This window comes from Triturus cristatus, chromosome 3_2 (assembly GCF_964204655.1).
Source record: "Triturus cristatus chromosome 3_2, aTriCri1.1, whole genome shotgun sequence".
Taxonomy (NCBI): Eukaryota; Metazoa; Chordata; class Amphibia; order Caudata; family Salamandridae; genus Triturus; species Triturus cristatus.
This window is the reverse complement of record NC_140584.1, coordinates 858073890-858091717: the sequence shown is the minus strand read 5'-3', so window position 1 is coordinate 858091717 and position 17828 is coordinate 858073890. Positions and strand designations below refer to the sequence as shown.

The 17828-nt window shown below is 48.7% G+C and overlaps 1 protein-coding gene across 6 annotated transcripts in view; it reads left to right on the top strand.

The window, feature by feature from the left end:
* FLOT2 (flotillin 2) overlaps positions 1–17828 on the top strand; it is a 456818-nt gene that overhangs the window by 183670 nt on the left and 255320 nt on the right. The window contains exon 1 of one of the 6 annotated variants that reach the window (XM_085649152.1): positions 3908–4040. The exons of the other annotated variants lie outside the window; for them this stretch is intronic. The gene's annotated coding sequence lies outside the window, so the exon portion shown is untranslated. Of the gene's footprint in view, positions 1–3907; positions 4041–17828 lie in introns of those variants that run through there. 6 annotated transcript variants of the gene reach the window in all.

Genomic DNA, 17828 nt, shown 5'->3' with positions numbered 1-17828 from the left:
GGTGGCAAGTCATCAGAACCGTGATATATAGGAGGAGGTAATCTCAACTCTTACACTACCCAATGCTGGTTCTTTACGTAGGGATGTAACCAGAATTGCTGTTTGGTACCAGGTCGATTGGCCTGGAGTATTGAAACCCCTGTATTCTGAGGTCGGAGGTGACTGGGGTTACCAGCAGAGCACTTCGTTGCTCGTAGCTGTGATCCTACCCTTGCTCTGGTCCCCATGCAAGGAGACCAGAGGTCTCGCTGGGGTTCAGCGATACCTCATCCAGCTATTTGGAAGCTTATCACCCACAGATCTGCAGGGGAAGTGAGCCTGCCTCCTGTGGAACATTACTGTTTAGCCCTACATTTGGCATAAATGGTGTACATGCATTCCCGGGACCAAGACCCTCCGTTGTGGGTCGTGATCGAACGCTGACTACAGGAGACCTTGTGGGGATTACAGGCCCTCTATCTACATGGCCCCGCTGCTGCTAATTCCCTGAATAACATGCTGAATGCCATGTATGCTGCCTTGATGCGGGCTCTCAGGCTCTTTTCGGTGGATGCGCATCTTCATGACAATGCTCCCATCTGGAACAATACTGACATTCGCATAGGAGGGGGACAATGCTTAATTGGGGCTTTGGCACAGAGCCTAGATCTTGAATTTTACGCACCTGATCTCTAGCGGTGGGCTTTAGGATGGCCTGGCAGGCTCTTCTGCTGGTGGAATGATAAGGAAGAATGCAAAGCACTTTTGGAGGCCCTAGAAGGAGGAGTCCGTGAGGCACGGCTGAAGCTTGGTCTTTTTAGGATACTTCATGGCTGGCACTGTACCCCAGCACTGCTTTAAGCTGCTGGGTTGCTCCCTCACGCTGTCTGTTGGCGATGTAATCATGCGCCCTGTGATATTGTTCATATTTTACTGGGCTGCCTTGCCATTCACCTCTTCTGGATGGCTGTAGGGTCTACGCTCTGGGAATCTATGCATCTGCCCTCTCCACTTTCAGACCCCTTAATTCTCCTCCATGATGTATTGGCCATTCCAGACTTGACCCACAATGCTAGTCGATTTGCTCCTCACTGCCCTTGCAGCTGCCAAAATCTGTATTTTGCGACATTGATGTTTGCAACAACTGCTGTCACATGAGCAATGGCTTCTGGAGATGTACAAGACCCCATCCTATGAAAAGGTCATTTACAATTTATGGACAAAGCAGATATTTGTTGTTTTATATGGTACCCCTTTTTGCAGGATGGCCCCCATCCCATAATTCAATTGGACTCTTGATTCTTCCTCATTACCATAATTGCACTCCCTTGCCCTCTTTCTTCCACCTATATTACTATACTTGGACTTCGTCTGACCGGTCTCACTTTCCTGCTTTGTAGTTCAGTCTTTCCTCACTTCTTTTTTTGTCTCCATCCTTCTTCCCTTCCTCTCTTTACTTTCTTCTTGCTATAGCTTATTCTCTCACTTCCTCTCTTCCTTTTTCAACCTCTCTTAAATATATCTATATATATATATATATATATATATCTATATATATATATATCTATATATATATATATGTCCAAAACATCAGGTTGCCCTGCATAGAAACGCCAACACAGATGGAAAGTTTGCCTTCATTTATTCTGGGCAGCAGACACAGCGCATTTCCCCATCCAACAGTAGCGCCATACCGGTTTCGGGCTCCATGCCCTTGATCACTGGCTATGCTTCAAAGTCCCAACAGCTGTGTGGACTTAAACCCTTTCGCTCCACCCTCATGGGATTACATGCAGCAATGCTTTCTGGGTCAAGTAGTCCGTGACTTTACCAAAGTGGGTGCTCTAAGGGTCTTTGAGCAACAATTATAATCCCCAAGTGGGTTCTGTGAAGGGGAAACATCAAAGTACCTGCAAATGTCCTTTCCCACAATACCGGCTCTCCATCTCCACAAAGCGCCCGATTTGCAGGCGCTGTGGTCCGCTGTATATGCGGCGGGGCGTTTCCGCGGCGAGGCGCGCCGCAATTAAATGTCCAAAACATCAGGTTGCCCTGCATAGAAACGCCAACACAGATGGAAAGTTTGCCTTCATTTATTCTGGGCAGCAGACACCGCGCATTTCCCCATCCAACAGTAGCGCCATACCGGTTTCGGGCTCCATGCCCTTGATCACTGGCTATGCTTCAAAGTCCCAACAGCTGTGTGGACTTAAACCCTTTCGCTCCACCCTCATGGGATTACATGCAGCGATGCTTTCTGGGTCAAGTAGTCCGTGACTTTACCAAAGTGGCTGCTCTAAGGGTCTTTGAGCAACAATTATAATCCCCAAGTGGGTTCTGTGAAGGGGAAACATCAAAGTACCTGCAAATGTCCTTTCCCACAATACCGGCTCTCCATCTCCACAAAGCGCCCGATTTGCAGGCGCTGTGGTCCGCTGTATATGCGGCAGGGCGTTTCCGCGGCGAGGCGCGCCGCAATTAAATGTCCAAAACATCAGGTTGCCCTGCATAGAAACGCCAACACAGATGGAAAGTTATGTATATATATATATTATTTGTAATTGGTGCATGTATCACAACCAACATTTGAATCTCACTATGGGTATAAGCTAGACTTGCTTGTCACAGTATTTGCTGTTTTTTCTCAATTTCTAATTTCTACCAATAAAATAATTGATACAAAAAAAGGAAGGTGCCAGCTGGGTGGAATCAGGATGCCCATGGCATGATTGCAAAGTCCAGAAATACGGTGTGTTTAACCGTGCCTTGCCCCCGCTGGAAAACGTACTACTCCAGAAAGTGGCGAAAAATGCTGGAATTATTTGTTTTTCACGTCGTCAAGTTCTGGCCCTTACCCCTGGTGTTGCAGCCATACTCTGCATTTCCTTATGGGTATGTTATTTCATTGCTTTGGAACAGATAAACAAAGCTAGTAAAATTGGTTCAATATGTAAATGCTCAACACTGACATCTGATGCGCTCTGCAGTTCGAGTTCAGTTCACTGCAAGGCCAACTCAGCGTGCCATCCTCCTGAGGTCAGTAAATTGAACACCATTACATAGGATAATACGAACAATCGTGTACAATGCCAATATATGACGGAAGTGTGGTATGAACAGTGATATAAAAACATACTGGGATACATTAATTTGCAGTGGTGAAAAGACTACTGTCTGTCCTGGCGTCCTGTAATAGACTGCTGTTATCCGAGCCAGAGAGCACTCTGAAAGCTGAGATGTTGAAACTTCACCATTTCCAAACTTGCCGAACAAGAACCCAGAAAGGGTTCTTTCGAAATGTCAAACAGCTCATTGTACGGTGTGCCGTTTGGTTCATTTCCCTGGGTGAGGCGGGGCATTGATGGGAAGCGTGTTGCAGTGTCACATGCTCATCTCCTGTATTCACTGCATTGGCAGCAGGATGCCCAGAGGCTTCTATTCGTGTACAGCGTTCCCTTCTACTTTATTTCCTTGGCTGACACCACCCTGCCATGTGTCATCACGGCCATGCCCGAGGCCTTTGTGCTCTGTCTTACCCCGAGGTTTGCCAGTCATAAATAGCGCTGCCTCTGGGGTAGTACACTGTACCGGACCCTGCCTTAGAAAAGGCAATATTAATCTTCAGAAATAGTAACGTTTTTAGATATTATCTGACTAGTTTCATGCAGTCTCAAAAACGGCGTCTAACTCTGAGGTTGCACACACATTTCTGAGATTCGGTGTCAGAACTGCGAGGTCTAAGGAATCTTAAGTGTGCCCCGGGGGCAGGTTTGCCTAGCAGGGATCAGGACAGTGTGAAAGGCGAATTGCAGTGTTTGTTCGGTGAGGCACCAACCCGTGACCAGAGCGCAGGGCTATTTTCAGCATATCTGTAAAATTAGTAACCGATAAACAGCAATATCTGATCTGATTGTAAGTCGAATCCAGTGCAGGTCCAGGAGAGCTGTGAGCATGCTGGTTTCCAGGAGATGAGCTGTGGAAATGTGTTCCGTTTATTTCTCCGGGTATCCTGACTCCTGGATTGGGCCTGGGGCTCTAGACGTACCCTCGAGCACCCTGCGGTAAGACTCCGCCAAAACTTTGGGACATTCAGTGTAGAAAGCAGAGCACAGCCAGGTTTCACGCAAGAAATATCAAACCAGCCATAGTGCCATTATCGGGAAATTACCCCTACCCACAGTCTGAGCATGCATGAATAAATAAATACACAAGACAACTTTTGTTCTTGGGAAAATATTGCTGCAGGTTTATTCCATACAAAGTATGCAATATGGTGGGTTATCTTATGGGCGATCCAAGGGCAGGCAGCTGTACCGCCTGATTAGCTAGCACTGTGGGACACCCAGACAATGCTACACCTTTGGTGATCCTCTTCCGGATCACGTGGCACGTTGGTCTCTTATTACTCATGCCCTTTTCGGGGCAGAGCGTAGCAGTGCAAACCCCCGGTTTGTCAGGCCCCCAACCGTCCGAAGGACTAACGGGGTGCCGTCGCGGATTTCCAGTAACCTGCCCTGAGGCTCCTGGTCTTTGGCTCTGGCACCCTTACTGTGCCGCGCAGAGGTACTCTTACTGTACATTTCGGCCGCAGAGGTACCCTTACTGTACCCGTCTGCTTCCAAATCGCCCTGTAACTCCGCCTGCAACGAAAAAAGAAAACATTACAACGTTCTACCTACATTGCCTGCCAACCCCACGCCGGGTAAGCGGTAGGGTGGGATACGGGGTGTCTGGTGCAAAGAGGATGCCAGAGAGGTGGGGGGAGGTATAAGTACCCTCCCCCGACCTCTGTCCGCCGGAAGTGATGCGCCTAGCGCGCCAAGGCGAAGGACACCTTCCTGAGTCCAACCCTTGGCCAGTGGGTTGCGTTTGTGCCCAAATGGCACTAAAGGGCCATCCATTGGAATGGCCCCCTGCGGGGTATCCGGACAGCTGCATAGTGCCATTATCGGCAACTTACCCCTACCCACAGTCTGAGCATGCATGAATAAATAAATACACAAGACAACTTTTGTTCTGGGGAAAATATTGCTGCAGGTTTATTCCATACAAAGTATGCAATATGGTGGGTTATCTTACGGGCGATTCAAGGGCGGGCAGCTGTACCAACCTATGCTGCCCCCGCCCACCTGATGAGCCAGTACTGTGGGACACCCAGACAGTGCTACACCTTTGGTGATCCTCTTCCGTATTACGTGGCAAGTTGGTCTCTTATTGCTCACGACCTTTTCGGGGCGGAGCGTAGCAGGGCAAATCCCCGGTTGGTCAGGACCCCTACTGCCCGAAGGACTAACTGGGCACCGTCGCGTTTTTCCATTAACCTGCCCTGAGGCTCTTGGGCTTTGGCTCTGACACCCTTACTGTGCCGCGCAGAGGTACCCATACTGTACCCGTCTGCCGCAGAGGTACCCTTACTGTACCCAGATCGCCCTGTAACTCCGCCACAGCTTTGGAGGCGGCCCCCGTTGCCGCCAGAGCCCCCCCACCAAAACAGCTCCTTTCTGACCTACAACCTGCTTTCTAGGGCCTCGGACATGTCCAGTGGAAAGTGTCCATGCTCACCTGTGACAGAATGCACCCCATGTATGTCAACCTGACCTAGGTGTACGCCTGGAAGGCAATGGTGACAATGGACCCCATCTTCAGCAACACAGCCTTCAACATTAGCCTGAATCAACTCGTGTCTGATGAAACCCTGGCCCCACTGGTCTGCGAACTTCCGCCATGAACAGTTCCCTCTTACAGGGATGTTCAACGGCCTCCTCTGACTTATCTCTGTGGGGGATCTTCTCAGAACACCAGAGCTCCCATTGACCCATGTAGTTGCTGATCTCACCAAAACGGCACATTTCACAAATGCGACCACTCCTTTCTAGGCCTCCTGCAAATCTAAGGGAAGAGATCCCTCCCTAATGGTTATAGATGAACCCCTTATGTATCACAATAGCCCTTGACGTTAGCCTGGATCAGCTAGTGTCAGATGAAACCAAAGGACCTTCTGGCCTGTGAACCTGTGCCAAGAAATATTCACTCTCCGGCGGGAAAGTTCCACTGCCTCACATGAGCTAGCCCCATGCTGACTCTGGGTGGGACGAATTCAGACACCAAGGCTCACATTGCAACATCTATTTGCTGATCCCACCTAGCTGCCATCCTACTAGCACCATGTGTGCCTGAACCTCTGTGTCCCCCATCTATGGGACGGCAGCCCACTTGTTAGGTAACCGCTCCCACCCCCGCCTGCCTACTTTGGCTATTATGGCGAGAAGGGTTATACTTAACATTTGCACAGTCCCTTTGCTTCCTAAATCATGACACACAGGAATGTTCATAACTAGAAGTATGTGACAATAAGCAAGGGTGCTCTCCTGCCCTTGCCATGCATCCTTTATTCCTTATGGATGGAATTCCGCCAGCTCAGCTCCCTCTGTGGTGAAACCCCCTAGGCATACCAGCTAAGAAAATCGGTCTGATTTATTACAGTGCGCACCGAGCGATAAGGTGCCTAACATTAAGGATTGACTAAGTCCTACCTAACCCCCATCCTAGAATATTCCCGAAAAGGGGGGCAGGGGTGCCCACACTTCCCACCCTTGGGCAACCCCATAGGGGGAAAGTTACCTGCTCCGTTAAATTTTAATCATTGTTGATCACTGGACGTGCCAAATGTTCTTTTACATACTTGCCTTTTGTGCTTGACACCTTGTTTCCCCCGTTCTTAGGACAGCAGCCCACTCTGAAATTGCCAGCGTCCCCACCCAGCATGGCTAATATAGCTGACCGTGCGGGGCTTTTGAGCTTAACTGCAGCAACTGGTCACCTACCTTTGGTTCTGAGGTGCACTTACTTCGCCCCTTTGACCAGACATTTGTACCAATTCCTTTGATTGCTAAACCTTGGTGAACACCTCATTGGTGTTGAATCTGGTTTGAAACAATGTATGTATTGTGCCCACTATTAGCGACACCTCACCCTTTCGTGTAGTGGCAGCTTACGCAGCGCACCCGCTTGCTTTACTGCCATCGGATCACAGATGCCAGCACCTGCTAACTATCTCTGACCCTGGATTCTTAAACCCGCAAAAGTGTTGGAATCCTAGATTCCCAGTTTCATGTTAGCTGCAGTACACCTTCAGTGGATCTGCTGGGAGATGCCACAAACCGCATTGGTCGTGAGAACCTTAAGAAGTACCCAATGGGCGTACCTCTAAATGAGACTGGCTCCACACAGCTGTAAGGCCAGAGAGACTCATATTAAACCTATTTACTGGTTTTTGACACTTGGCACCCTTCTGGTTGAAACTGTTTTTGTGAAGCGCAAATGCCCCCCAGGGCATGATGTCACTGAATAACCGATGCATGTTATCCAATTGCTGATATTATGTATCGCTAACAGCCCTACTTGGATTGACGGAATGCTGAATGTTTCCTAAGGACTGTAGACTTACTGCCCCAACCCAGTTTGATCCCAAAACTTTGGGACACCCTTGGTAACCATGCCCTTCATGGTACAACTACCCCAGCGTTGACTATCGACATATTTGGGACACAGGTCGCAGAAGATGCCCCTTCCAGTTCTAGCCCATGGAAGGATAACCCAGGGGGCAGACAAGTCTGTGTGAACCGGTGGGGAACAATATGTGCAAGTAACTCTCCTTGTCTGAATATTGGAAATACCAGCTGCTCTAAAAATACTTTGTCGTCATTTGTGCTCTAACACAGTGTTTACCAAATATTTTTGCACCACAGTCCACTTGTTAGATGACCACTACCACACCAGCCTGCTGCCCTGGCTAAGGCGCGGGTGAATATGTCTTAACTGAGGCGACCTGTAACCTGCCCTTGTTTACAGTGGGCACATTTTAGCTGGATCGACCAGACATAGCAATACGTGATGAGATTGCGAGCCCCACTCAACTAAAATTAAACATAGTCCATCAGGGGCCGAGACCTTGCCTTTGCCCTCTGGGTGTGATCTGGACTGCCAAGACAGGACGTCAATACACCAAGAGACCCCTGACGCCAAAGCAGAAGCCCGGCCATTGGGCTTTAAGCTCCCTCCCTAGCCAGAACTGCCCATACTTGCAGTGCTTAATCCCCCCGGATCATACTCGTGTGCCCAGTCCAGGTTAGTCTAGGTGAATGTTCCCTCTCAGCCCTGCATGGGACCTACTTCACTCTCAAGGAAATGCCTCTTCTCATGAATTTGGAAGATGTAAGATTGAACTGGCGGCTACCATTGCTACTCACGCCTGTATATTCTAAGCCCAGAACAGGCCACACTCGCTCTGTAATCCCCTGGATTCTTGCCTGGCATTCCTTATGTCCAGCTATACAAATGGATAATGGCTCTTACTTGATCAGGATGACCCGCAAGACAGAGCAAACCCGCAGAGACCAGGTGGGACTGCTAACCTGCCCCAAACTCTGCGGAAACAACAGCCTGCACAGGCTTACGACCAACCTCAGCGTATCTTGCCAACCAACAAACCTGTCCCCAGTACCCCAGGGGCCATGCCGCCAATCCTTGGCCTGAAACTATGCCCAGGCCCCGAACTCCATGTTCTGCAATGAAGGGACTGCAAGATCTATGATGAGTTTCTTGTAAGTTACAACCTAGTTCAACACTCCACAAAATTACAACTTTATCGCAGTGTTGCATGAATATGGGCAACCTGTCAAAGTCCCAAACGCAACTAAGAATTCGTACCATATCCCTAAAAAGTAACAATCACTGGCCCTGAAACGGGGCAAATAATGCCAGGGCAACTCAGCAGCCTCACCGCAAAATTTCATTCAGGTTATTTGCTCACAAGACTGGGCAGCTAATAGCTAGTTCCCCCGCGTGACCCCTGCTTGCCATCTTGGCCAGAGGTAGGCCTTGGACTACTTAGCATGCACCATTTTTCACCAATGCTTTTAAAAGACCTTTGTCATGCTGCAGTCGCCTATTGATTCTGGCCCTGCACTAGAAGCTCTCACTTCGGCGCTGGGTTAAGACAATTCACTAGGAACGTTGCTTAGCATAGTGTGCTGCGTGGTTCTGCCTCCTCAGTCATCGCATCCAATTATGTAATCAACACGTATCATTCCACCTACAGCAAGCTGGACTATGGTCTCAAAAGCCACTTCAGGAGTCACAGCCCCTGCACCGGAAATGGCCTGGCTCACCCCAAACCTACTGATGCTCAGTGCGAATCAACGCAGGATACACGCCTCTTCTTATCTCTCATCCTTTGCAGCTCGCCCTTGCCCTCAGCGTAGGGTGACCATGATGTTAAAGCCAAAACCGTGACAAAATGTGAACACTACACTTGACTTACACCTCTAACAAAAGGAGCACTACACCTACAACAAACCCATCTATTGGCTTTGTCGACGCTTATTAGTCGCATAAGATAAATAAGCCACAATTATAGCTTTGTTGCATAGCATATTGAAAATGCATCCATAGCGTCCATTGACTCTGGTCTCAGCCCCCCAGGCCGTGCACCTATGCCTGGTGTAGGGGAGGTACTCTTAATGCTGTGGATGATGTAGATGTGGAATTCTCACTACCGGGGCAAGCATTAGAATTGCGACTGATAATAACTTACAGAGGCAAAACCGTTTGCGCTGTTATGCTCCCCCCCACCCCCCCCCCACAGGCTCAGTGCCGCGGTGCCACATTTGGCACACAACCCGCAGACTGGTTACGGGCGGAGCGGCCGGCAACGTGCGGCACAACACTACAGCTGCCCTCCTCGCCGGAGCCATGCCTGAACCACAGCCCAGAGGCCACCCCCCGCATGTCCTGAGCACGCGGCTCGCCCCCAGGCTTGACCGGGGAGGGTACAAAATTATACCACGGCAGTCCAACAACCCTTGCATGGGCGGCAGATGGGTCCAAGTGGGAAAGCTGCACAGCCACATTTTTCATTCACATATCGGCGAGACCCCGGACCTCCCTTGGGTACTTCCGGCGCCACTGCATTGCCGGTTAGAAAGAGGTAATCGCCCCCCTCCCTGCGACCCTGCTAGTCACGCACTGGCTCCCAAGTGGTGAGGGGGGGGGGGGGCGGCGAGCAAGTAGTCCAATAACTACCCGCAGCGACTTCGCACAAAGCCCTGCCTCGAACTAGACCCTGGGAACTAACTCAACGGAGCAACCCGCCCTCCCCTCTCACCGCGAAGCGAGCACCCGGTGAAGTTCCGATGCGGGCAGGGAATGCCTGGGTTCGGAGAGGGAGAGACCCCGCGTGGCGCCATGCAGCTTTTTAACAAAAGGCCTTATTTGTTGGTGTCCCCACCCTGCGCACCAGGGCGAGGTCAAAGGCTCCCCAATGATGCGCTCCCCCACACTGGTGAAACCGACCCGATTCGTGGGGGCGAGGGCGGCATTTGAATTGGTGAAGGCGTAAAGATGTGCCAAAGTGGCTGGTACCGCCGGACGGATAATGGGGGAACGAGGCGAAACGTGCAGTCGGGCCCACTAACCCGCTTGCTGCCCCTTGCCCAACGCCTCTATGACCCTACGGGGGCTGATGCCGAGAGGGATCGAGCATTGCTGAAAGCGAGAGATGTTCGGGACCCGGCTGCGTGCATGCGGCCGCGTAGCAGTAACCCCCTCCCCCTGATTGCCCCCGTCCCCTTACCACAGCCACGACTGCGGGCACGACCCAGCTGGCCTCCGTGGGATCGGGCCCGAGGAATTGCCACTTGGACAAGGTCCCGCGCAGGCCCTGGCCAGCATGGCGGGACCGACGAGGGGTGGGGGTCTGGGGGGAAGCACTGACCTTGCTTCCAAAACGACCAAGCACGCCCTCAGGGCACCAAGACCGCAGCGACCCTCAGCACGACCAAGAGACAGTGTACATCTCCGCGCGAGGAAAACGGTGGAAGACGACCAGTCAAGACGAGCCGACCAGTTGAGACGGCATGTCTGGCGCAAAGAGGACGCCAGAGAAGTGGGGGAAGGTATAAGTACCCTCCCCCAACCTCGGTCTGCTGGAAGTGACGCGCCTAGTGCGCCAAGGCGAAGGACTCCGTTCTGAGTCCAACCCTTGGCCAGTGGGTGGCGTTTGTACCCAAATGGCACTAATGGGCCGCCCGTTGGAATGGCCCCCTGTGGGGCCGCGGACAGCCGCATATCCACACACCCTGGTCGCACCTGTACCGCGGGGGACCCCAGTCTCCGGATCTTTGGCGGGCATGAGGATATTTGGATGTGGTTTGCTCAGGATAATGCACTCTGAGCGAAGATGGTCTCGGACGAGTTAAGTCGGAGTAGGCTGCGCCTTATTTCACACCAGCTAACACTTCCTCATTTTAGAACCGTTTATTTACTCTGGCAGATTCCATGCCAATCAGCAGTGTGCCATTTGAAGAGTAGTTGGGGCTGTTCGTCTCGTTTCATTGTAAACATGTACTTTGCTAAAGACTGACGTACAGAAGGCCTGTCCACGAGATGTACGAAATCAAATTTGGGAGGCATACGGGTTTTCTAGAAGTCTAATAATTGTATTTCTTTTAGTGTCACATGCCATTGCATCTAAATTATTTTCAACAGTTTGAGCCCACTAGTTGACAGCCCTATGGGGGAGTGGGTTGTCAATTAGCCTACATTCGAGCAAGCTTGTGTGTTCCACTGAGTAAAGTGCTGGCTTCCTAGATTTTTGGGTGCGGGTTTAGTTGTCTGTTGACAGAGGCATCTATCCGGGCCTACTTGGATTACATGTGAAATCAAATTGCAACTCATCTTCTTTGTGCACTGCTACATGCTACCCTGGTATTTTTCAAAATCCCTAAGACTTCAGTCGGGTGCGCAACTTTGATGACAGCGCCCCCATTCTGAAAATTGTTTCAGCACCACTAGAACAGAGTGCAGCCTGACTCAACACATCAGTGCCATCTATGCAATCTGTCACCAGGCAGGCCGTGTGTTGTTCGTTTGTGCCCTAATAAATGGCTTGAATTTTCCTGCTTGCACTTGAAGGAGCCTGTTTTCAGCAAACCAGTCCGTTTATTATGTAGGCTGCATGCGAGCATTTGTCGGGCCATAAAGACAGCACATAGCAGGGCCAGCTTTAGCGCTGACGACGCCTGGTGCAACATTGTAGGCGCAACCAATGACCACCTCCTCCATGGATACCCTCAAACCACCCATTAGCAGTGCCCCTCAAGTCTCCATAATCACTCTCTCTCATAATTAGTTTTATAGCGCCACTCATAGCAGTGTAGTATGTGAGAGCACTTTACATCTCACACACATTACGCAGAGACAATCATTCATACATGTATAAATCAGTGTATAGGAAACGTTACATAAGACAGAGGACCACAAGATGTAGGAGTCGCATGTCATCCATATCTGTCAGCAGTATTTTTAAGAGTGCTTAGTCTGGAAAAGCACAAACTCAGAATGCAAAATGTAACACCATGATTGTGGATTGTCAGTAATAACTGATTTCTAACCAAATGAATCCTTTTTGCGACATTAGGATAATTAAAGACGGGGGACAATCAACGCTCTAAACTTACCTTGCAGTTTGCATGCAGCTCTTTGAGGAAAGTTAATTGCTCACTGTTCTATATCAGGATTTTAACTTATAAACTGCAAGTAACAAAAGGATCTCTCCGACAAAAGCAGTAATACACTGACCTAGTTACGTTATATGCACTGTTATCTGCATGTTACATGTTCTTTGCACCAGGCATATATTAACCCTCCGCTCTACCCTACGTCGAGTCAAAACTTCCACTAGACAAAAGTATGATCTCACTCCAGGAAGAACATTAGTCAATCATCACCGGAGTTGTCTTGACATTTTTATTGTTGCCTGGAATTGCTGGAGGCATGGAATGCACACAGGACTGTTGCCAGTAAACTTGGTGAAGGAAATGACACGGCAGCCCAAGTCCATTGTGAAAAACTGTAAAAATGCTTGCAGGCTCCGCTCGCATGTAAATAAAATGTTGACAATAAAAGTGCATCAGTAAAACACCTGTTTTATCGATCCTCACGGAGAGAGAGAGAGCGGTCACGTGTGACTTGCCTGCTGCTGCAATTGGTACCCGTGGTTATTAGGGGTGATCAATCCGAGTTGCGCAACACTTTGCAGCCGTTGTTTTAAAGCAAATAAAATGAAGATTTTTTTTAAGAGGGCGGTAAAAGTATGCATAACAAACAAAGGACAAGAAACACAGACTCGTTATTCTAGTCTTACCTGTGAAATCCATATTTGTGGATAGCATGTTTAAAAAAAATGCTTGTGAGGTTCGCGAGAGAAGAGATGTCCTGACTGCCCCGTGCCTCTGAACGGCCGGTAGGACAGGTGACCACGTGGAGGGTGCGTGACTGGGAGCGAGAGAGGGCGTGCGCGCCGAGAACCACTGACACTGCTGGAATACACAACCGGCAGTTACTGAGAACTTGCCAGCGTACGAAGTGGCTAGGAAAGCTGCCAATTAATTCGCACTTATTTACTGTGGATGGGGAGCTCTTTTAAAATCTGCCTGCCTTCGGCAGTAAGCGGAACTAGCAGCAACCAACTGTGCCCATAACTGGCTCTGTCCGTGGGGCACAGCCTATTCGGGAGGCGATGCGGCGAAGGGCTGATTATTTCCCTCCCCACCGTCGGTGAAGACATTTCTTGGTTTTTGGTGCTCAGGGAGCACTATTTGGCTTTTGTGGTGAACTCCAGTGCGCACAAAGGGCTGAGACTCATGGCTTTCTTCTTGATTTGTACGAGATAATACAGGATTGAGGTCCACCGTGAGGACCTCTCATGATGCATAATCTTCGGTACTTTTGATCCCTGCTCTTCTACACCAAGGGAGAGGCGTTATTTTTAAAGCGGGCTGCTATGAAATCCCTTAGTCCTGAATAAGACCCAGTGTGATGTGTTGTATGTGCACACTCTTCATTAAGGGTCGCAACGTCGACCATAACAATAGGTGTTGCGTCCTAGTGTCTTACATACCTACGTCCAAGATATAAGGACACACGTTTGAACATGTAAACCAGGGATATACGGATTCCCAATTGATTTACCTCTTCTGTGTTTGTTAATGATGGCAAGTGTCTTATATTTTTGGCATTGTGTTCTGTGTAATGTACAGTGCACATGGCACTCATGTATGTAACCTTGTATGTTGTGTAACAGCCCTGTGTCTTCAAGATATGAGTTTATGTATTGCCCTGCATGACATATGAATACTAATATATCGTGCATAATTTAAATACTTGGTGTCAGTCTCATTATTATTTTCTTTGTGGGTATCATTGTTGTTTTTACACCATCGATTGGTTCTTCTAGGTGACCAGGACAAACCTATACTCTTTAAAGTACACACTTCTTAGCACACCCCACTGTTAGTATATACCGTTATACCCCAGGTTCTATGAGATACTGGGACACCTCAGTATTAATATTGAATTCATAACAGCAAGTTACTGAGAACTTGCCAGTGTACGAAGTAGCTAGGAAACCAGGTAATTAATTCGAACTTGCTGTGGATGGGGAGCTCTCTTCAAATCTGCATGCTGTAGGCCCTTAGCAAAAGTAGCAGCAACCAACAATACCCGTAACTATCTCTGTCCGTGGGGCAGGAAAATGGGACATAGGGATAGCCTCCACCCACCCTGCGCTGCCTGGAACTAAATCACGCTTCTCAAAGCCATTCAGACGCTTTTCCTGTTGTTACAGAAGTGCCTAGATTGGCTAGGGCAGGCAATGTCCACGCTTACATTGAGACTGGGGGGCTGCAGCTTTAAGCCACCCCCGGCTCACTAAAGCGCACGTGGAGAGACAACTGGAAGGCTTCTAGTGCACATGTGGGGCTGGCCGGAGAAAGGAAGCTGTCCAACTTTACATGCACACTTGCTTCTGACGAGTGTCTGTCAATAATGTTAAGCAAGCCCCACCTCCTGCAGTCTTGCGCTGTCTTATGACCCACCTCAGCCTTGAATATGCAGCCGGCCTGCGGCAAAGGCTGACTGCCGCAGAATGCAGGCAGAATGTAAACAGTTATACACTTTATAAATGGTATTTTGCTCACATTAATAGAGGGTCGAGGGTCCATAATATAAGTGAGGCACCGCCCCAATGCTCTAATGGAGGCTCCGCCACTGACTACTCCAGCAAGGGAATCCCTGGTTGTACACAATAAGATATTTTTTATTGACCATTTTAAAAGGATTGTCACCTTGCCACAATTTCGAGACCTTGCTGGCTGGGATCATGGTGTTCATTGAGTGATGCTTGTATCTTCTGGAGAAAGGAGTGTAGGGTTGTCCATCGGTAAGTGTCGCCTTCCCCTTGGCCCTGGAAGGATGGTTGTCTGCTAGTAGGACAAAGGGAGTTGTTTTAATCACAGTCCTTTCAAAAAGGTTTGCTTGCGCCTCAGTTCTGTTATTTGCAGTAAATGTCCTGACGAGATGTTTCTATAGTTTCCACGGACGGCAAGATACAATGTGTGGCCTCTCAAACATTACTTACTCTCCTTAAATGCAATGTCAGGTCGCTTTTTATGTGCTTTCTTCGGAAGGCTCAGCTCTCATGATTAGTACGATATATTGTCGTATGGGCCTCTGTCGGTTTCCAGGAGAGAGAGTAATGTAAACTCCCACTGCCTCCAAGTGTACATTGATAAGGGGCCTCGGTCTGGAGGTCTGCCCAGTACAGTGGTTTGAACCTTGGTGCTTCCAGTTCTCTAGCGTTGTGCTGTAGATAACTCAGTGAAATTGCTGTGGTGACTTAGATTTGGTACCAGCTGCAGGCCAGTGTTGGGCGATTGTGAATGAAGCCTCTGCGTAGCCAAGTCATTTCTACTTTCCCTTAATTCCTGAATAGCAGTTGCTTTTTAGGTCTCGCCTAGTGATGCAGCGCATGTGCTGCTCGCCTTGACGAGATCTATTGTCGTCGGTTTTGCTAGCAAAGGGGTACAGGAGATGTGCATGCGCCCGGACAGGCGTGAATGCACGCGCACGGACAGGCGATTTGCACGCGTACGTCTCGGCTCCCTCAATGCGCGCTTGGCGTGCTTTCGCTTTCCTTTTCCCCTGGACACAGACATGGCCTCCGAGACTGAGTGTCTTCACTGTGTGAATGAAAACAAACTTGTGCCTACTATTGTACCCTTCTTCAGACATATTGTCTTCACCATGTGAATGAAAACTGACTTGTGCCTACTCATGCGACCGTCCTCGACCATAACGTCCTAGTTGCGTGAATAGTGAATAAATGTAATTTTAGAAATTCACTAAATGGAGTGGACTTGCTAATTCCGTCCTCAACAAACACTTCCCTGACACATGAAATCCACTGCTACACACACATTCTGATTTACTGATGCATTACAGCACCTCACATGAAAGTTCGCTTACGTCTACCCATAAACGCACACAGTACACTGCAAACTTTTGCAAGTGCCCCTGTTGTCTGCCGCGTAGTGGGCGAACACACAATGGTGTTTACGTTCACAAAGTAATGTATGAGTAAGTGGCGTAGAAGTGAGGGGGTACTACCTCACCTGCTTGTGTTAGTTGGCCTCAAATCACACTGCATTCTGGAACACTCCGCTAACCCTCTCCCTTCTCTGTTGCTAAATCCCTGGAACCCCGACGCCTGCAGACTGACAATCCCAGAGTATATGTGTTATCCATTTGGGGTGTAACATGGCTAACTGAAGAAAACCAGATTTTAATGATATGTGCTTTGGATATCCCTTGGTTTGTGAATCCGCGTTAAAATATATTTACATAACTTACAATTTGCTGCAAGATTAAACCCCTCAATGTCAATTCAGCAATGCCTGAGGTAGATCGAGCGAGGAAGTGGGGCGATGCATCCTTTAAACCTGACATACGACTGAAAACAGCATTGTAAATCAGGCTACTCACGCAGAAATACTAAATCCACCCAGGTTTAACGCATTCTACAACAAGAGTACTAGCTGATGTAGCATGTTTTCTTAAACCTTAATTTATAATCACAGATTGGAAGGGGCAATAAATAAAAATAGCATTTCATCCTGAAACATGTGGGTAGGATATATTTTTCATTCAGCCTGGGAGAAATATCAGAATCCTCATATCAGTGCGCCGGCACTTTATAATGTATTGCCAGATTTATTTATTTTTAAACCTTTAAATCTTTTATAAAACCCGCTTCCCTGCTGCAAACCATAGTGCAATGCCTTCCAAGCAAAGCTTGGGGATATGGCCACATAACTCTGGTATGAAACTACAGCATAATAATAGTATCGACGGAAACAACAAACGCGCGAGCATGAAGAAAAGCTGCCTCTACTAAAGTGAGCCAGTAGATGACTGGCATGAGCTTTGTTGACAGTCAACGTTCCTACGATAACATTTATACTGATGCCCTACAGATATGAACAACAAGCATTTGCAATGCAATAGGTCTCGCATTTACGCGAGTTTAAGCTATTGGCATTGTAAATGACAATGCCTTTTATTTAGGTTTAAAAAAACGAAAACCTAAATAAAAGGCATTGTCATTTACAATGCCAATAGCTTAAACTTGTGTAAATACGAGACCTATTGCATTGCAAATGCTTGTTCTGTTAAGAAGGCGACAAGGTGAGACGGGGGCATGGAGGGATGGCATGACAGCTCAATGGGAGAGGATGCGTATTTCAACCCCCACCCCCTTTGTCCCTCTACAACCCCATGCCACAAATCACTGGTTTTAAATGAAGCCTGCTTACTGAATGAGTGCCCGTGTTAAATGGTTGTTCTAGCGTTTCACTGCCACAGTTTAATCCAGGTCCTTGAAGGGGAACACTTTAGCGCTGCTTCCAAGGTAGCTGCGCTTGAAGCAGTTTACACGGTTTGATTTAAAATGC